This window comes from Cervus canadensis, chromosome 22 (assembly GCF_019320065.1).
Source record: "Cervus canadensis isolate Bull #8, Minnesota chromosome 22, ASM1932006v1, whole genome shotgun sequence".
Taxonomy (NCBI): Eukaryota; Metazoa; Chordata; class Mammalia; order Artiodactyla; family Cervidae; genus Cervus; species Cervus canadensis.
Genome location: NC_057407.1, coordinates 34,139,622 through 34,161,890, shown reverse-complemented (window position 1 = coordinate 34,161,890; position 22,269 = coordinate 34,139,622). Strand labels below are relative to the sequence as shown.

At 36.3% G+C, this 22,269-nt stretch overlaps 1 long non-coding RNA gene across 2 annotated transcripts in view; it reads right to left on the bottom strand.

The window, feature by feature from the left end:
- The window catches only part of LOC122424897, a 30,259-nt gene extending 10,699 nt beyond the window's left edge, over positions 1-19,560 (bottom strand). For both annotated transcript variants that reach the window (XR_006264603.1, XR_006264602.1), the window contains exon 1: positions 19,367-19,560. This is a non-coding gene — a long non-coding RNA (uncharacterized LOC122424897). The remainder of the gene's footprint in view (positions 1-19,366) is intronic.
- Between the last annotated feature and the right edge of the window lie 2,709 nt (positions 19,561-22,269).

Sequence of the window (22,269 nt, the reverse complement as noted above, 5' to 3'; positions counted from 1 at the left end):
AAAACAACCATGCAAGGTCAATGTTAAATGGTAATGGACACTTATACTTTATAGGGAGGTCATAGGGAGTGTCAGGGACTGTGCTTAACTAGAGAATGCATGACCATCATCTAAAGGGACAAATGCTCTTAATCTCCAGCTAAATTTGTGCCTAGGCTGTCCAGATCTATTGATTTTGTCAAACAAATAAAACAATTGTTATTTTTTAATTTAAAATTGCTTGTTGATTTAAACACTGCTTCATTTAGTTAACTAATTAATTTAAAAAATTAAACAAGAGAGCTTTATTCCCAGGTGGCGCTAGTGATAAAGATCATACCTGCCAATGCAGGAGGCATAAGAGAAGTGGGTTTGATTCCTGGGTTGGGAAGATTCCCCTGGAGAAGGAAATGGTAACCCACTCTAGTCTTCTTGCCTGGGAAATCCCATGGACAGAGGAGCCTGGTGGGCTGCAGTCCATGGGGCCGCAAAGAGTCGGACATGACGGAGCACTCCATAAACAAGAGAGCTTTACAGTTGGAGTGGAGTGTCAGAGAAATGAGTGTCTGAGGAGGAGGACCTCCCAGCTCTTATCCACTTTTTTTTTTCTTTTAAACTACAACACTGTATTGTAGTGAAGTCCAGTCTGCACGTGTGGTCTCCACTGACGCTACCCTGGGAGTTGGAAGCTTATTGTCTGATGAGGAGAAGAGATACAGTTTCCTAGTCTTCCTTCTCTGACACCACCTGATGGGAGTTTGTAGCACCTGGATGCAGCCTGGTAAGGGTGGTCTCACCTCTGGACTTGCCTTTTGCTTGTGGGGGTGGGACTACAATCTTTTCGGTGATGTTTGACTAGAGCAAGGTAGTACTGTCAGAATATTGTCTTTCTTCCAAAGTTACCTCATTTTTCCTCCATTGGCTAGAGAAAGCATGTTTTTGCTGAGCCATTTTTTTGTACATACATTGACCTTCCTGAGTTGCTGTCTTCTTTACTATAGATCTGTGCTATAATCTAGAAAAATGATACTGGTGAACCTATTTGCAAGGAAGGAATGTAGACACAGACATAGATAATGGAGTTGTGGACACTGGGGGATGGAGAGAGTGAGACATATGGAGAAAGTAGCATCAACATATATTCACTACCAAGTATATATGGCAGGATGGATAGCTGGTGAGAAGTTGCTTTGTAGCACAGGAAGCCCAGTTTGGTGCTTGGTAATGGCCTAGAGGGATGGGATGGGAGGAGGGGAAGGAGACTAGGGAGGCGGGAGACGTATGTATAATTATGACTGATTTGTGTTGTTGTATGACAAAAACTTACACGACATTGTAAAAAAAATTAAATATATTTAATTTAATATAATTTAATATTTAAATAAAAAAAGAAAAAAAAAGAGTGAAATAGAAAGCTCAAGGAATTCACCACCATAAGGTCCTTGGGTCTCAGGATTTTTAGCCTGTCTACTTTCCTCCACCTTCAGTCTCCCTTTGTTTGTTTTGTATCAATATCCAGGGCTTTTAACTTTACTTAATAGAAACACAAGAGCAAATTATGTCTACTGCAACTCTGAGTGTGGAACTCAGTTACAACATAATTTTTAGAAAAGAATTATAAGAGATCAGTTAGCCATCACTTGTAATATCTAGTAACTGTTAATAAAAATACATTTCATCATAGACAAGTTGCTTTTTTCCTTTTAAAAATATATCTTCTCCTCCTGGTGGAGAGTAGTTGGGGCATATGAAATGTAATTCCTCTCAGTGATTGGGTTTCATTTCTATGGTATAAATCTAGCAGACTCTACCTCACTACCTTAATCCCCGAGAAATCTAGCAGAGAGCAATTTGTATTTACAAAGCTCACTGACAGCATTAACTCAACTATACCCAGCTGGCTTATGTGAAAATTTCAGCACTCTATGACATTCTCACCCATTTTCCTCCCACTGACACTTAAATTTTCGATAGTACAAGAACTTGGATGAGGACTGATCAGAGCTAGTAAAATATAAACTAGGGTCTCTTCATTAATTCAAACCCTACAAAAACTGGCAAATATGACTTCCCATTGGTATTTTTGAGCCCACAAAAATTGTACACAGTAAAAGCATTTCCATAAAACTTTCATAATTATTATTGTAAAGTGTATTTTCAGATTGGCAGTCTAAATACAAAGCTCTCTCAGAACTTCAAAATCAGCATGTTGTGCTTATTTACGAGCATTGTACTGCTCTAATAGTGTAAGCTTGTGAGTATGTCACTACCTAAAACTGTATACCCAGTACCCAAGACATAAGCTCTACCCTTGTTAAGATTTAGCATGAGTCTCATTTCTTTTCCCCAGGAGAGATATGATAGACCCTTTTGCATTTTTGTCAGTTGCTATCTTCATGAACCTGAAGGATACCACCCTATTTTTGACTTGCTCATCATGGGCTTGGGATCGTGTTTTTCATTCTGCATTCCCTTTCGACAGCAAGAAGGTGTTTGACTGCTATGTATTTCCAGATCAGATTGCTATTTATTACCCCAGTGCAAGGTATCAAGAAATGCCTGTTGATTGAAAGTTGCATAACTAAGCATATATTACTACTTCCCCTTCCAAGTTGCCATCCTGGTGTTTAGGAAATGTCGCCAGTGGTCCAGAAGAGTAATACTTGGGTGCTCGTAACTGTAACATTGAGTAAATGCTTTGAGTACTCAATGTTTGTGCACATTTCATACTACTTCCTTGTCTGACAGAATTCCCCTATTAATTTCCAGTCTCTTGATTTGACATCACTCTAGGTGTGTCAGTTCCTTAAGAAGCTATATTCTTCCTATTTCATTTGGCTTTCTTCTGGGATTTTAAATTTTATGAGCCTGCATATCAATGTCTGTCCTTGCTAGTTTTGCCTTGGCATACAGCCTGTCAAGGTGATTTTATTCAGCTACCCCATGTGTCACGGTGGGTCAAGAAATGTTCTATTGTGGAAGATTGCTGAAATCTTTTGACTAAAACCACCCCTTCCATGTCAGTGGGCAGCAGGAGCAAATCTCTCATGATCTGGAGGTATATAGAAATCAAGCACCTTCCTGCCGTTTTGAGGACATGCAGAAAGAAAAACACAGGCACAAGCCCATGCCAGGAAAGTCAATAATACCTTGATAAGCAAGTCAAAATAGGATGGTTTACTTCAACTTCATGAAGATAGAAACCAACAAAAATGCAAAAGGGTCTATCATCTTCTGTAGAGGATTGTCCTATGAGAAAGGAAATAGACTCATACTAAATATTAACAAGGGTAGAGTTTATGTCAACATGTGGAAGTTCAAGTGGATGAGCTCAATCTCAATATGAGGAAGAACTTTCCAAGTGAACAAATTGACTTGTTTGAGAATGGAATCACTCAGAAGGCAGTAAGCACTCCCACTGCAGCTATTTGAGTTTAAACTAGACATCCAATTCCACATGTAAAAACCAGTTAGTTTCTTCATAAGGAAGTAAGTTTTAAATGAAATTAGCAGAGTTAGGTTAAGCTTCCTCCTAATACCAGCATTCTGGGATTCTGTCAAAGAAGAGCTTGGACTGCTGATGTTTGCCTGTGGAGTCTCAGAAAGAAGAAACAAACCAAAAAAAAAGCCAAAGCATAAATAACTGAAAATAGATGCCAACATAGAAGTAACACCTACTCTACAACTAATTGCTAGTGTGATTCTCCTCTAATTGCTTAGCTGTGAATGTGTCTTTTCTTTTTAAATCTTCTGCCAAGATGGCTAAATCCAAGCATAGTTTACAGCGCTTCTAATAGGGAAATATAGTTCAGAGTAGAATTTGTTGAGTCCTTGTCAGTACCTGTCATTATTTTATTTGATGTTATTGACTTCAATAGCATTCTCAGGTGATATTTCCAAGTTTAACGAGCGGATTGTTTGCAGAGAGGAAAGTAAACACTTTTCTCTTAATGAAATGCATTAAAGAATTAACTTTATGTCAGTCCATTTTATAGAAGTGGTATTTCTAAGCCCTGTTAAAATTGTTTTATAGACTTCCCAACTGCTGAAACACATTAGGGGGTAATCACATTAGATGTTGCCTGCTGAGCCTGGAAAGACTTGGTCAGTAGTTTAAAGGAACTGTTCCAGTAACACAGTCAGCTCACTAGTAACTGGGTGACTCTAATTGAAATAACCTGACTGTGCCATTAGTTCAAATGAGCACTTCAATCCTATTTATGCTTCATTTGAAACTAAGATTAAGAAGATATCACTTATAAAAATGAGCTTCATTATATTATCTTCAAGGATCAGGATAGTGGGGATATATTATAGGTGAAACTTCATATTCATATGGATATTTAAATCATATGTCTGCTACTTTTTGATTACAGTCACCTATTACCTACATAGTTAAATCATAGAAATTCCTGTGATATGATAAATCCCAATATAAACATTTCAGTTGACCAATATTAGATGAAGATCAAGCAGACTTTAATTTGTGACTCCTGACAAAGCCCAACCCCCAGGGTGTTGATGGAGACTATACCTTAATAACTGTAGTAGCTAGTCTCAAAGATCCATACCACCTCTCTTGCCTCCCATGATCCCACCTTCCTGCTATTCAGACCCTTTAGTAGTTTCTCCAGTGGATTGCCATTTCCTTCTCCAGGGGATATTCCTGAGCCAGGGACCAAAGCCAGGTCTCCTGCATTGCAGGCAGATTCTTCACCATCTGAGCCATGAGGGACCTTAGTATTCTCCTACATTGTACCATGGTTGGTCTGTGTGTCCATAGAATACAGCAAAGATGACGATATGTCACCTGTAAGAGTAAGTTGGTTGCTTCTCTCACATAGCTCTTCCTGAGGGAAGTCAGCTGCCATATTGTGATACTCAAGCAACCTACAGAGAAGGCCGTATGGCAAGGAAGTGAAGTATCTGGTCTCAGAAAGTATGCAAAATAATAAATGTTTGTTGTTTTAAACTATTAAATTTAAGATTATTTTCTATGCAGTTATAGATAACTAAATTCAGATTTAGCATTCAGAAATGGAATGCTGCAATAATAAAAATTTTAAAATATGAGAATGACTTTGGAACTGAGGCATGGGAAGGAGTTAGAAAATCTGTAAAGATTTTCAGGACTGTGCTACTGAAATCTTAAAGTGCCTTGAACATGAGTATTTAAAAAAAACTGAAGAAAATCTTATGGAAAACTGGAGTTTAGCAATACTGATTCCTGCAGTAATGTACAAGTTTGAAAATGTGCCTAAAGAGCTGGATGATCTTGGTGAAAGACTTTCTGAGCAGAGCATTTAAAGTGTCCCTTGATTTCTCCTTGCTGCTTGTAAGAAAATTTAAAAGGAGAGATAAACTAAAGGAAGGATTGTTAAACAAAAAGAGATCATTATCATGCTAGTTATATTATGTTAATAAATATGTAATGAAAAGAAATGACATGACAAATTCATTAAAATAAGCAAGAATAACAAATTGAAACAGACTCATTTACATGAAATGAATTGGTAGTTTAAGACTTATTTCCATTCCAGCAGCCCTTATCCACCCTAATTTAAAAAATAAATAAATAAATAAAAGCTAGATAGATTCAGATGAGAATTGCCAAACTATATGCAATAATTTATTCTATACTTATTAATTTCTTAGGGTTACTATAATGAACTAGCATATAATATGTGGATCAGGGCAACAGAGATTTGTTTTCAGAGCTGGAAGTCCCAAGTCAAGGTGTTAGCAAGGTTATATTCTCTCTCCTAGCTTTTGGTGAACTTTCAAAAAAAAGAAATAGACTTTATCTTTTAGAGTTTTATTAGATTCATGGCAAAATTAAGTGGAAGGCCCAGAGATTCTCACACACTCCCTGCCAGCATAGCTTTCCCCTTTATTAACATCCCCCACAAGAGAGGTGCATTTATTGATGAATCTACATTGACACATCATTATCAGTCAAAGTCCATAGTTTACATTAGAGTTCACTTTTAGCATTATGCATTCTGTGGGTTTAGACCAATACACAAAGATATATCCCCACTGCTACAGTATCACACAGAGTAGTTTACTGAGATTTTAACACTCTGTGTCTATCTATTCATCATTCCCTCTTCTCTAACCCCTGCCAACCACTGATTATTTTATGATCTTCATATTTTTACCCTTCCTAGAATGTCATATAGTTGAAAGCAAACATTAGATAGTCTTTTCTGATTGATTACTTTCACCTACATTACATATACACTTAAGTTTCTTCCATGTCTTTTTGTGACAATAGCTCTCATTTTTTAAAAAATTCCTGAATAATATCTTATTATCTAGACATACCTAGTTTACTTATCCATTGACCTGCAGAGGGATGTCAAGGTTGACTCCAAGTTTTTGGCAATGATAAATAAAGTTGCTATGAATTTCCATATGCAGGACATAAGCTTTCAACTCTATTAGGTAAATACCAAGAAGTATGACTGTTTAGTAAGAATATGCTTAGTTTTGTAAGAAGCTGCCAGATTGTCTTCCTTAGAGGCTCTACTATTTTGCATTCCCACCAGCAATGAATTATTCCACATCCTTGCCAGTATTTGATGTTGTGAATTTTGGCCATTCTGATAGGTAAGTAGTGATATCTTATTGGTGTTTTAACTTGCAGTTCTTTTATATATGATGTGGAGTAACTTTTTTATATGTTTATTTGTCATCTGTATCTCTCTCTTGATGAGATATTTGTTATGGTCTTTGGCACATTCTTTAATCAGGTTGTTTGTTTTCTTATTGGTGAATTTTAAGAGTTCTTCTTATATTTTGGACAACACTCCTTTTTCAGATATGTGCTCTGCAAGTATTTCTTTTCCCAGTCTGTGATGTGTCTTTTCATTCTCTTGACAGTGTCTTTCACAGAGCAGAAAAAATTAACTTTTATTCAAGTCCAGTTTGTCAGTTATTTTTTTCATAGACTGTGCTTTTATTGTTGTATCTAAAAAGGCATTACCAAACTCGAAGTCATCTACATTTTCTCTTATGTTATCTTCTAAGAATTTTATATTTTTGTATTTTGCGTTTATGTCTTTGATCCATTTTGATCCAATTTTTATAAAATGTCCTGCCATTTTCACAGGCTCCCTCTCCTGCGCTCTGGTCCTGTGTCTTTGCTGAAAACCCACCCCACTGTTTTTGTTTCTCTGATTCTTGGCCATGGTGGGAACAGGGACTGCTGATAGTGGGGTTATGTCACTATAGGACCAGTTTAGGTCTGTATTGTTAAGGACAAGCATTCCTTGTGTTAGACAAAACTACATTAAATCCCATGTTTCTTTTAGAGACTCTCGGTGTTTAGACATCATTCCCATATCTGTTGATGGAGCATTTAGAAAAGGAAAATCATGCTCAATAAAATTCACGTTAAGATATATGTACAATCAGGGATTGATGAATTGGATTAGTGAAAATAATGAATGATTGATTGAAAAAGCTTTCATAGAGAAGTCTGCCTGAATTAGAGAGTATAATAATCCAGATATGAAATGACCTTTCTTATCAATAAACCTGATGGTAAAAATATTATAGTATTAGTAATGGATACATGGGAAAGATTTGATAGTCAACTTTGAGAAATTCAGGCACAGTATTTGCCTTTATCAACTACTAACCATTAATTCAGTTTATTTAAGATATATAAGTGTATTCAGATTGTATATTTCTTGTGGAAGTTTTGGCAAAAATGTGTTTTGAAGGAATTGGTGCTTTTCATGTAGGTTACCAAATTTGTGAGTTTACTGCTAAAGCCAAAATTTCCTCTAAGTATAATTAACTCAAATAGTCTCAAAACTCATCATCTAAAGCATCAAAATCAGTTCTGAGTGAGATGCTGGATATGGTTCATCTGAGGTCAAAATTCCTCTCCATCTGTGAATGTCTAAAACACAGACAAAAATATTATCTATTTCCAAAATTGAGTGCTGAGCTAGGCATAGGACAGACAATCCTATTCTTAAAAAAAAAAAAGAAATTTGAAGGGGAAAAAAATCACAGGTACCAATCAAGTCTAAAACCCAGCATGGCAAATTCCATTAGATTTCAAGGCTTGAAAATACTTCTTGTGACCCTGTCCATTGGGCCTCATCAGTGCATTTCCACCCTTTCAGCCACATAGCAACATTCCTGCCCTGTCCACCCATAATAGTAGCAACCACCATCTCTCAGTCCTTGAAAATCCTCCTGGTCTCTGAATCACTCATTGGGTCTCTCTTCTTGTTTCTTAAAGATAACACATGTGTGTTGCTGGGTAGCTGTAGCCACATACTTCCTACTACAGCGAGCATCCCACACATCCATTACGTTTCTTCATTATTCCTATCTCTGTCCTCTCCTATCAAAGCATCTTTTCTGCTGAGATAGTTGATTGGATCCCTGAGTCACATGCCTAATCTAACAAAAAGTTTATCCAGGCACACTCTTGGTGTTTTCTCTCCACAGCACATTGGGTAATTCTTTGAGATATGGATAAGGTGAAAATTTTCCAAATTATCAAGCTTTCTGCCACTTTATAACAAGGATCATATTTACCATTTCCATCAGTAATCTCACTAGAAGCACCTTTAACATCCACATTTCCACCAAGAGTCTCTTAAAGACAAACTAATCTTTTTCTAGTGTGCAACTGTTACAGACTCTACCCATTACCCAAGTTCAAGGTTATTTTCAAAATTTTAGTTAGATGTTGTAATAGTATCCCGTTTTCTAGTTCTAAAATCTGCATTAGTTTCCTAGGACTGCCATAATAAACTCCCACATATTAGATGGCTTGAAACCACTGTTTTGTTTTGTTTTTTTCTTACAGTTGTGAAAGTAAAAAGTCCACAATCAAGATGTTGACAAGGGCATGCTCCCTTTCCTAGCCTCTGGTGGTTACCACTGTCTTTGGCATTCTTTGAGTTAGAGCTACACAAATTCAGTCTCTTCCTCCATCACACGGCGATCTTCCCTTTATGTGTCTTTATCATCACAAAGCATTCTCCTCCCTCTGGATCTGTGTCCTTCTCTATTCTTATAATAAGGGCATCACTTATAATTGATTAGGGACAACTCTAATCACCTCATCTTAATTTAACTATATTTACAAAGACACTATTTCCAGATAAGACTATATTCATGGTCGGGGTTAGGAATTCAACATCTTTTGGTGGGTGGGTGGTGGGGCGACACAATTCAATCCAGAACACACACATTTTACTTTTTTTCTGGGACATTAAAAAAGGAAAAGCTGTTTAGATTATTTTATGATCTATATCAGATTATATAAGAAAATGCTATTGATTATGTAAGAAAATAAAAATTTAACCACATTTTGCTTATTAATATAATTAAAAATACCAGCAATAAAGTATTAGTTAAACTAATCCCACAGTACATCTACACAACTTAGAGTACATTCTGATGAATGTGGGTTTATCACCAAATGTCAAGAACATTATTAGTTGGGATAAAAGTTTAACTGAAGTAATGAAGAAACCCCAAATTTTGGTGACTTAAATGGGTTGTTTTATGGGGATTCTGACCAGTTTGTAGTAGTGTCATAGGGCTTCCATGCTTGATCCATGGCTTCTAAAGTTATTTCATTTGCAGACACTAAGAAAGAAGGACTGGTCGATCCAGGGAAGGTGGTGCATATGTTAGAGATAATCTGTAAGTCACTCGTAATAACTTTACTATCATTCCAATTCCCATATTCAGTCACAAAGTCCCAATTAGCTGTAAAGAAACCTTGCTTGAAATATAGTAGAAACAAGAAAACACACATACAGATTGAGAGGGTTTGCACTGCATAAAATGGCAAGATATGTATATCCAGAATATATAATGAAAGCAACAAAAGATTCAAGATTCCAACTAGAAAAACAAAAAAGAATGTGAAGAAGTATTTAAATGAAATGAGAAGTCTAGGTTTTAAAACTCATAGAGAAAAAGCTGAAACTAATTTTACACACATTAGAAGGTCAAATATGAAAAGATGGCATGACAGATGCTGTGACTGGCTCTTTCAAAATCCTCTCCACCATCCTTTTAATGTGTATTTCTGTATTTACAGACGCCAGAAAGCTAAAATCACATCCCCCACACTCCTTTGCAGCTAAGGTTCTGGAAATAAATTAAGTTCTACCAGTAAGGCAAACACTCATCCACTTAGAGGATGAAAATATGACATAGGATCTCTTCCTGCCCTTTTACCCATTTTCTGCTAGTGGGAACCAGTCAAGAGGTATGAATTGTTTCTACAACTATGTCCCATTCTCTGATATTTTTAATATCTTTGGGAGATGCCAAGAAGTATTTGCGTCTGTCATAATGGTGGGACTTCTTTCCAGCTTTAGTTTCCTGAAACACAGAGAACTATTAAAAAAAGTGAATTAATGGTTTTATTTATTTGCAACAAAAGAGTAACCTACATGTACTTAGGATTACATTAATTCAACCCTCTATGCATGCATGCGTGCTAAGACACTTCAGTTCTGTCTGACTCTTTGTGACCCTATGGACTGCAGCCACGTTCTTCTGCCCATAGGATTCTCTGGACAAGAATACTGGAGTGGGTTGCCATGTCCTCCTCCAGGGGATCTTCCTGACCCAGGGATAGAACCTGCATCTGTTACATCTCCTGCATTTGCAGGTGGATTCTTTACCACTAATGCCACCTGGGAAGCCTTCATCCCTCTATACCTGCAGTCAAATAATTAGAATTCCACATAACTAACACAGAGCAGTTACAGACTGAAACAGTTGTAGTATACATTGTGGTGTCTATGTAGAACTGATGGTACCTTCCACTTCCTCCCACCATTGTGTAACATTCTTGTGGTTTGATGGGATCAGTAAAAGGTATAGGGTATAAATGACAAATTCCGAACAGGATATTCCTATCCACCCTTGACATAATAATCACTGTAGCTAACCTAAATCTAAGTGTTCTACCCTTGCCTAAAGGCTGATTTCATGTCCGATCCAACCTACAGGAAGTCAGGATTTATGCTTGAAACATCCGAGTCTCAGATTTCTCAAAACTGCCATTGACCTTTGCAAACACGAGAGACGTATACAAGTAAATCTGACACTCTTGAAAACAAACCTAGGAGTCTCGTGAGAGCAATGGCTCTGGACTTTATATTTACATCAGCCAATAAATCTTCTTAATGTTTAAATGAGTTAGAGTTGACTTATACAGAACAGAGAGCACCCTAATTCATTCAGCAAGTACACACTGCTTTATCACTGATTTTATTCTTCCTGTTGTTTATGTGTGTGTGTGTGTGTGTGTGTGTGTGTGTGCACTCAAGCATAAGAGTGTGATATATGCACACACGCATCTCTATGACAGCAGTGTTACTGTATAGTATGAAGAGTGTCAAACCTGGTGTCTAAAGAACTGGGTTCAACATGCAATTACATTTCCTACTGGCATTACCATTGTGAATTAATTAATTAATTAATTAATTGAGAATTAATTCACATTAATTCTCCATGTATTCTTTAGGGAAAAAACATAGGCTAGTCCCAAACTATTTCATGTATGCCAGACTACTTTAAGGTTCAAATGAAATTACATGAAGTGAAAGGGTTTTTTAAACTCCAAGTTATGATATAAGTAATTATTATTACTTCACATATGCTGCAATCTATAGAAGCATCAGGGCTTCCCTGATGGCTCAGCAGGTAAAGTATCTGCCTGCAAATGCAGGAGACACTGGAGACATGGGTTCAATCCCTGGGTTGGGAAGATAACCCTGGAGTAGGAAATGGCAACCCACTCTAGTGTTCTTGCCTGGAAAATTCCATGGACAGAGGAGCGTGGTGGGCTACAGTCCATGGGGTCACAGAGAGTCAGACACGACTGAGTGAGTGTGTTTATTTGTTTTTACAGAAACATTTAAGAAACTGAAATTCCAATCTCCTCAAGTTTATCTTGTATTCTACTCAACTTCCTTTTTTTTTAAAGCTGCACAGCGAAGGACAAAATGTCATCTTTTCCTTTGAATTCCCTTTCTTTTGTGAATGGGTTTCACAAGCTTCACTTCATTTAAGCATAGTTCAATGGTAAATTTCTATATATAACTGCACTTTTAAGTTGCTTAAAGATATAGCATAATTGGGTGTACCTTTAACCCAGTGTTTTAAAATCCTACAGGAATTGTGTGCACACAACATCTTCTAGTATTAAATAGCCTGAGATCAAATAAAATGCAATGAACAATGTCTGCTCCTACTGAACTGGAAATGTTGTTAGTGAGATCCAGGGCACAGATGACAGTGCTACCTCAAGAAACATAATGAGGGAATTTTGACAAGCCAAACCTTTTAAAATGTTTGAACTCCATAAAAACCTGCAGGCATGACAGATTAAATGTAATGCTTACCTCTGATTCTGAGCTGCAGCTTGCATCATCTAATTCCTGTAAATAAGAACAGATGTGCTGTTAGGAGGTTTTGATTTGTGTTTTTATTTTTCAAAACCCATCTAGCAGAGTGAGGTTTCTCCATTTGGGGGATGGTGGAGGAGCTTTGTTTTCTCTTTCAAGCATGTCAGAAATGGGAAAATAAGTCTCACTCATCTCCATCCTATTCAAAGAGAGGCTCAACACAATTTGTAGAGTTGGGTGTGTGCTTTAAAAATGGATGAAAAGGGACTGAGCTACTCAAATACATCTTCAGATATTTAGAGCAAAAGAAAAACTACTTTAGCAAGTTTTGAAACTTAGCAATCATGAGTTTCAGCTTGTTACACCAGCAGCAACTTACGTTGTTAAGCACCCAGAGCAAATAAACAAGGTAAAAACACTGCAGGCATCCCATTTCCAGGCACGTTTGCTAGGCCTGTAATCACACACTCTCCACTTTAAGGATATATGTTGCTATTTTTTAATAGGGCGATTTCTCTAGCAAAACAGAAGTCTCAACTTTAACACATATAAAAAAATATAATTTACAAGTTTCACATTTTCATTTCTGCTGATGACAGTTTTGTAAGAGCCTCACAAATCTAATTAAATAGTTCACAGACACACATTTGAATTTATTCACATGACAATGATATGAAAAGGATGATGATAATACTTTTCACTTATTTGAATGCTGCTTTACCCAAGAAACCCAAAATAATGCAGTCAAGTTTACATGTCCAGAGTGGAGTCTGTTAGGCTTAGAGTTACCTAGCCGCCTGCAATAAAACAATACATAGATATCTTTAAAGTCACGATTTTTCTGAATAATCACATTTATGTGCTAACTATAACCCACAAATTAAAATTATAAGAGGGAAAATTTGCAGATCTTTTCCCATGATGCCACAAAAATAACTAAAAATAAAAAATAGCTTATATGGATTATCTCCCTACTCTGAAACAAAATTACCTTTAAAAATAAACTGCAGTTGATTTATATTATATTAGTTTCAGGTGTACAACATAGTGATTCAATGTTTTTATAAATTATAATGCATTTAAGATTATTATAAAATAGTTGTTATATTTCTGTATATACATACATTTGTCAACTTACATTTGTAAGCTGTCAACATACATTTGTAGCTTATGTATTTTGTAAATAGTACTTTTTACCTGTTATTCTTATACCCCAACCTTAGCCCCCTTTCTATCTCCCAAAGGGTGACCACTAATTTGTTCTGTATATCTCTGAATTTGTTTCTATTTTGATATATATATTCATTTGTTTTCATTGTTTTAGATTTTCCCATATAAGCAATAGCATAAAGTATTTGACTTACTTCACTAAGCGAAGCAAAATGACTTTTTATACTCAGTTCAGTTCAGTTCAGTTCAGTTTAGTCGCTCAGTCGTGTCCGACTCTTCGTGACCCCATGGACTACAGCATGCCAGGCCTCCCTGTCCATCACTAACTCCCGGAGTTTACTCAAACTCATGTCGATTGAGTTGGTGATACCATCCAACCACCTCATCCTCTGTCGTCCTCTTCTCCACCTGCCCTCAATCTTTCCCAGCATCAGGGTCTTTTCCAATGAGTCAGCTCTTTGCATCAGGTGGCCAAAGTATTGGAGTTTCAGCTTCAGCATCAGTCCTTCCAATGAACACCCAGGACTGATCTCCTTTAGGATGGTCTGGTTGGATCTCCTTGCAGTCCAAGGGACTCTCAAGAGTCTTCTCCAACACCATAGTGCAAAAGCATGGATTTTTCAGCACTCAGCTTTCTTTATAGTCCAACTCTCACATCCATACATGACTACTGGAAAAACCATAGCTTTGACTAGACAGACCTTTGTTGGCAAAGCAATGTCTCTGCTTTTTAAAATGCTATCTAGGTTGGTCATAGCTTTTCTTCCAAGGAGCAAGTGTCTTTTAATTTCATGGCTATAGTCACCATCTGCAGTGATTTTGGAGCCCAAGAAAGTAAAGTCTGTCACTGTTTCCATTGTTTTCCCATCTATTTGCCATAAAGTGATGGGACTGGATGCCACAATCTTCGTTTTTTAAATGCTGAGCTTTAAGGCAACTTTTTTACTCTTTTCTTTTACTTTCATCAAGAGGCTCTTTAGTTTCTCTTTGCTTTCTGCCATAAGGGTGGCACCATCTGCATATCTGTGGTTATTGATATTTCTCCCAGAAATCTTGAATCTAGCTTGTGCTTCATCCAGCCCAGCATTTCACATGATATACTCTGCATGTAAGTTAAATAAACAGGGTGACAATATACAGCCTTGATGTATTCCTTTCCCAATATGGAACCAGTCCATTGTTCCATGTTTGGTTCTAACTGGACCTGACCCTGAGACAATTTACCAGCTATGTGATTTTTGACAAATTTTCTAAGTTCTGAAATGTCAGTTTACCAATCTATTGGGCTTGTACCATCTACCACATAGGATTGCTAGGAAAATAAAATAAGGAAATATGTTTAAAGTGCTTTGTGCTGTAAATAGATGGGGAAACAGTGGAAATAGTGGCTGACTTTATTTTTGGGGCACCAAAATCACTGCAGACGGTGACTGTAGCCATGAAATTAAAAGACACTTGCTCCTTGGAAGAAAAGTTATGACCAACCTAGACAGCATATTAAAAAGCAGAGACATTACTTTGCCAACAAAGGTCCATCTAGTCAAGGCTATGGTTTTTCCAGCAGTCATGCATGGATGTGAGAATTGAACCATAAAGAAAGCTGAGCACTGAAGATCTGATGCTTTTGAACTGTGTTGTTGGAGAAGACTCTTGAGAGTCCTTAGATAGTGAGGAGATCCAACCAGTCCATCCTAAAGGCAATCAGTCCTGAATATTCATTGGATGGACTGATGCTGAAGCTGAAGCTCCCATACTTTGGCCACCTGATGCAAAGAGCTGACTCATTGGAAAAGACCCTGATGCTGGGAAAGGTTGAAGGCAGAAGGAGAAGGGGATGACAGAGGATGAGATGGTTGGATGGCATCACCGACTCAATGTACATGAGTTTGAGTAAACTCTGGGAGTTGGTGATGGACAGGGAGGGCTGGCATGTTGTAGTCCATGGAGTTGCAAAGAGTCAGACACGACTGAGCGACTGAACTGAACTGAACTTTGCTGTAGATGCCAATGCTAGCCATAATTTAGAATTATCATTATTGGTAAGTCAGCCCTGAATTGTCCTCAAATAACCCTATTAGATTAATTTTTGGATTTCAATTATTAATGTTATCACCCATTGAAGTCTGGATTTCAACACAGAGGACATTTATCTTAGAAATAGGACCATTATGTGATAAAGTAAGAGAAAAACCTCATTACGTTCTTGCATATTTATAGATTTTGGTTTAAATGCAGAGAACAGCATTTGTATAAAGTCAGTGAAATAATATTTTCCTTTGAAAGAGTACTAAACTCATGTCTCTTTGATCTGTTGCTTACAAAGTGACAGTCCTTGTATCAAAGGTCACAAGCGATAGTATGTCATTTTTCATACATATTTTAAATTTTACTAAAACATCTGAAGCCCATTGCTCATAGTACTGCTCCTGGCTGTTCTCTGTGAGTTCACAATGTGTGCAGCCCTAACTCAATAGACAAGGATATCCTCTTTAGAGAAATTGTGAGATACATGGGCAATGGAAGAGATATTTTAGGATTAAAAACAATGCTCACCAGAAAGCACACAGAAATAGCAGCAAAAAGATCAGAAGACTTATATATTAAACTTTTAAAAATAGATAATTAGTCACCTGGATCAAAGTCTAAAAATACAGCGATATATGGAGAAAATTCTCCCCCGTCCTTGTCTTCCATCTGCTCAATTCTACCCTGAATAAGAAAATTTTTCAATATCCAACATTTAATTTCTGAGTTCCTTTAGGCAAAAACATGCAAACATTAATATATTTCCTTATTTTCCTCTTTCTTGTCCAAAAGAATTCATAATGCTCATTGATGGGTTTCTATGTATTATGTACTTTGTCAATAGATAGTTCTAAATCCACCACCTCATTTCATTTCTACAGAAATCTAATAAGAAGGGCTCAATTTTTTTTATGATTGCAGAGATGAAATCTACTTGTATGAACACTGTACATGAACATTCATCTCTTCATGAAGTTGTCTGCCATGTCTAATCAACAAGTACTAAAGTCCAAAGAAAAAAATGAATTGCCCCCCAACCATCCCCACATGGTGCTAAATGGATAAATGCATTCAGACTAGGTCCATTTGCACAGAGCAACAACATTAATGGCTTCATCCTTAAAAATATGAAATAGATCTGTGCATGTAAGATGCATCTATGAGAACCCCTTATAATATAAGACAAATTCCATCAGTCAAAGTTTAGTCTCCATATATAAGCTAACATAAAAAATGAACTAAGGGAAAAGGCAGAAAATTTTAAAATGAAGATTTATCTTCTTTTCCTCTTCTGAATATACCTCAGTAAACATCTTTTTTGTCCTTAATTGCAATATTCTGTAATTGAGAAAGAAAAACCTAAAATAAAAAATAGAGATAGGATAGGGAAGCCTGATCTCTGCCTCCAGGTACAGATTATGAGCAATGATCAGTAAAGTTAAATCTTATTTTATACAGGAGAAATGATAATCAGCAGACTATTGTCTTTTGTATGTGAGGTGAAAATGAAAATGATGGCCATTAGAACAGAATAGTTTGAAAATAGTTCCACAGGAAAAAATTAAAAAGAAGAAGGTAACATCATGAAAGCTACATTTTAGCAATTTGGAAAAAGCTATATTTTTAGATGGGTTGCAAACACTTCACAAAAATCATAGTTAAAATTTCATGTTGAGATTACACACTTATGCGTTTTTTTCCCACCTAAGACAGGCAGAATTCTCCATCAAGATTAGTTTTCTCTGGGGCAAACTTGTGACAAGGAGGCTAAAAATTATATGGAATGCTCTGATGTTTCTAGTTTGAGTTGACAGAATTGAAATTATCAAGAATTGTGTACACTCTCTTGCTTTCAAAATTAGCCACTTTTATTTATGGTGTTATATTTTTTGAAGCAGTTTACATTTCCAATAAATAATTAAGTCATATTTCTTCTACAACTTATCCTTCTGTTTCTGGGAAAAAATATTACTAGAGAACAAATGACACATATATTTTAACTTGAAGCTATCAGGGGGAAGTAAACAGAACACAAGGAAAGGTTAGGTCTTTACTACCTTTAAAAGAGATGAAAGCTGTCATTATCCCTGGTTACCCAATAATTTATTGTTTATGGACAGTGTTCTAAAAACTGCATACTGTGTGATCTAGGATACCTGCTAATTTTATTTCTGTTTGCCATTTCCTATCTCCTTGAAATCTAACTTGATCATTATAGCTCTATGTGAGCTCTTTACTTTATAGCTCCATTGAGGTATAATTGACATACAAAAAAATTGCATATATATAGGTGTACAAGTCAATAAACTGTGTCATATGTATAATCCCATGAAACCACCACAACCAATATAATATAATAAACATATCCACCACCTCAAAGGTTTTTTTCATGACCTTGTTACAGTTTACTCTATCCAGGCAATCATTCATCTATTTCCAGTTAACAGAGATTAACTTTAAATAATTTTTTATAAATGGAATCACACAGTATCTAGATTTTTAGTCTGATATATTTCAACACAGTTGGATTGAGATCAATCTATGCTGTTTCATGGATTAATCATTGATCAGTTAATTTCTTTTTTATTGCAGAGTAGTATTCCATTGTATCACTATCCTACCATCTGTTATTTCATTCACTTTTTGATAGATATTTCTGTTGTTTCTACCTTTGAATGTAACTAGAAGCCAATGTTTTACAAAATATAACAGCCCTTTCCAGTCTTCATTTTCTAACCATTAGCATTTGTTGCTCTTAACCACACACTTGCATTTTGAGCCCTCCCTTTCTGAGGGCTTTACCATTGCTGTTGTGTTCTGTACCGTTTCTAATAGGTCCTCCTGGGTTCTTCTGGGAAGCCTTCTTTCTCTGACTTCCAGAAGAAGGCCATCCTGCTCACTGCCCTCATTGAAGAGTCCACGCTTCTTATTGAAGAATTAAGTACTCCCAGGCTTTCACTGATCTTATCATGTAGATGACTCCTTGTGTCTGAATTTCCAGTTTCAGATGTCTCTCTTGGTTTCAGGCCATTATCTTATTTCCTTTGAAAAATGCCCTTTAATTTACATCACTCTTAGAAATTGCACTTGAAAAGGTAGCTGATGGTGAACTCAATGACTTTTTTCTTTTCTCACCCCCTTTGTCAAGCATCTTAGGTTCAGCATTTGAATTAATCTTCACTTTGTCCTTTGCTTTCTCTCTTATGACCAGTCTCTAATCATAATTTCACTTGAAATTTATGTCAGAATAATTCCTTTTTCTGAATGTTTATACCTCTCACTCTTTCACAAAATAACTCTCATTATTTTGTGTTTTCTTCCCACATCTCTCAAGTTCCTTACTAGTTTCCTCTGCTCATTGCTATAAAATCTCCCCAAACACTTTATTTTGTGTCCTTTGACCCACACATCTTTTGTGGATCTCAGTTGCTTTCTATACCAAAAAAATACTAGCTTCTTTCTCCCATAATCCAGGAACCATCCTACCTAGCAAATTAGTTTCTCACTCTTCCCAGTTAATACCTCCTTCTGTTTACAATGCAGGACACCCAGGTTTGATCCCTGGGTCGGGAAGATCCCCTGGAGAAGGGAATGGCTACTTACTTCAGTATTCTTGCCTGGAGAATGCCATGGACAGAAGAGCCTGGTGGGCTACAGTCCATGGGGTCTCAAAGAGTCGGACATGACTGAGTAACTAACACACTGTCTTATTGGCAGCCACCTTATCTTTGCATGTTCCTTATTGTATTTGTTCAGGCTACTTCTCTTGCTTTGAAGATTGAGACTGAGAGGGTAACAGACAGGAAGGCCAGGGGCCTCCAAACAGGAAATAGGCTGCAATTGTCAGAAATTTTTTCTCTCTCTTAAATGGCAGGAAGAAACAAACTAGTGTTATATTTTTTCCCCTTGTCTATACAAATTTAAAAAGAGGTTTCTCTTAAAATTCTGTTGGTCTGTTGCCATAATGACACCTGGTTCCACCTGAACTTAACTTTTCTCAAACCTTGAGCTAACCAATGCATTTTTCTTATGGAAATGTTTGTCTTAAGCTATGTTAACGTACTATGTATTTACCCTAGACTCTGTCTTCAAGTCAGTTCCACCTAAAGCTCATAACTGACTTGACAAACCAGTATGTTTTACTCATACACTGTTCTCCTAATCTATGTTAATGAGACTGTATTATTTGTTTGGAAATCTGCCTTTCTTCAAGATTCATGTCAATCGTTTTATGGCCTGGGATGACTCACCTGGTGCCGATGTTATCTCAATGCATGCTGTGGGTGAGGGGCCTGCTGCCATCTCTGAGTTTTGAGACATTTCCTTTTTAGTAGCTATATAACATCTGGCTGAAGACTAGCGAGGGGGCACTCTTTCTGCACCCTTCTGATATCTATGTCAGAAGCTTTCTCTATCTCTTTTATACTTTAATAAAACTTTATTACACAAAAGCTCTGAGTGATCAAGCCTTGTCTCTGGTCCCGGATTGAATTCTTCTCCAAAGGCCAAGAATCCCAGTGTCTTCTGTGATTCAGCAACAACCTTTCGAGACTATGAAGTCTAGATTCTAGAGATTAGAATTCTGGCATTATGAATTGCTGTTTAGGTCACTTTGGGTGTCACTGCCTCTTTTCATCCACATAGTAGAGTTGTGAAGATTAAGATAATTTGCATTAATAAAGAGCTCAAGCATATATTAAGTGATCAACAAATGTTAGCTATTATGATTAGGTAAATCCTACTTGTTTTCATTGACTAGCTCAAATGTAAAAGAACAAGTTGACTTAAACCTAACAAATTGACTTAAATCTAACTTTATTTATTGCGGAGTTTGTGAGAATTGGCTCTTGAGATGGACTTACTGGATTAAAATCTGGCTTTACCATTTTCTATCCATGCGTCCAGGATAAATTCCTCAGATGTCTGTGCCTCAGTTTCCTTATTTGTAAAATGAAGATGATATTAGTATTTGCTTTACAGGGTTGTTCTTTCCCGTTTTTGCCTGTAAACACCATTTATTGAAGACACTATCTTCTCTCTATATATACCCTTGGCTCCTTTGAGATAAATTAATTGATCATATATGCTTTTGTATATGTGCATATGTGATTTATTTCTGCACCCTTTATTCTGCTTCATTAATCTTTGCATCAGTTTTTATGCCAATACCGTACTGTTTTAATTGCTCTACCTTTGTCATATAGTTTAAAATCAGGAAGCTTGTTGCTTCCAGTTTTGTTCTGCTTTCTCAAGGTTGCTTTAGTTATTCAGGGCCATTTGTGATTTCATACAAATTTTAGGATTGTTGGTTCTGTTTCTGTAAAAAAAAAAAAAATGTCATAGCAATTTGATAAGGATTGCCTTTTACCTGTAGATTGCTTTGGGTACTATGAACATTTTAATGACATTAATTCTTCTAGAATATCTTTTCATTTATTTGTTTCTTCTTAAGTTTCTTTCATCAATATCTTATACTTTTCACTGTATACATCTTTCTCAGTGTTGGTTAAATTTAGGGGTTTTCTGGAGGAAAAAATAAGATCATCCCTGGGAGGAGCTGAGAAAATCTCCTGGTACCATTCTCATTGCTTACTCCAAATTTTGTTTCTTATCAGACTAAGGTCTATGGTAGTTTCTGTGCTTATGTTTCTGTGGGATATATTTATCATCAAACTACATCTACCTTTTATGTAAATTGGGTTAATTTTCCCCTTTGCCCCATAACGATGAAAGACATACAAAATCAAAGTTTTTTTTTCTAACTATAGATTCAGCCCTAGTTAAGGTAGGCCCTCTTCCTTACATGGGTTCTTATTAGTGGTTCAGAGTAAACATTTGGTAAAGATTCATTTTTAAGTGATGGTATCAGTGTTGCATTGGTTTTATTCAACTTTTTACATGCCTGATCCTAATAATCTTCTAGAACAGGCTCAGTGAACTACAATTCATGGACAAAATCTAGCCCACTTCCTGACTTTATAAAGAAGTTTAAATGGAAGCCTGCCAAGTTCTTTCATTTGCATATTTTCTGTGACTGTTTTCACTCTAGAAAAACAAAATAGAGTAGTTGTGACAGGCACCATTTGGCCTCAAAGCCTAAAATATTTACTACCTGACCCTTACAGATAAAGTCTTCTAACTCTTGTTCTAAAAAATTAATTTATTCCCTAGTGAAAGGGGGATGTTCTTTCAACAAAAGCTTCCAGATGTGGGATTTCAATGGCTCAAACTTTTTTTTACTACTTTGCTATATGTTTCTACTGTGAACACATATATACTCTACTATGTTAAGTGTTTAGCTTGTATTTATACTTGCCTCAAACAAGCCAACTAATTTTTCTTTTAAAGTCATTCAGTCAATTTTAAAGCATTTTTTCTAAACCAAGGAAACGGTTTCTCTGTCAACATGTAGTTAAAAAAAAAAAAAATTGAATAAAAATGCTTTACTGGTTGCTGTCAAATGCATAAACAACCTTACAGTGAGCTATACTATCAGCATTTATATGAATTATTTTTAACAATCCATAAAGTCATACGGGTAGTAAAGCAAATCAGAATTTTTAGGCATTCATGTCCTACCAAGATATTTTTAACCATCTCTCTCAGCTGTCTTCAACTCAAATGCATACTCCCACCATCCTAAACATCTGAAGAGTCTGTCATTATCATATCTTCACTAAAGTCATCT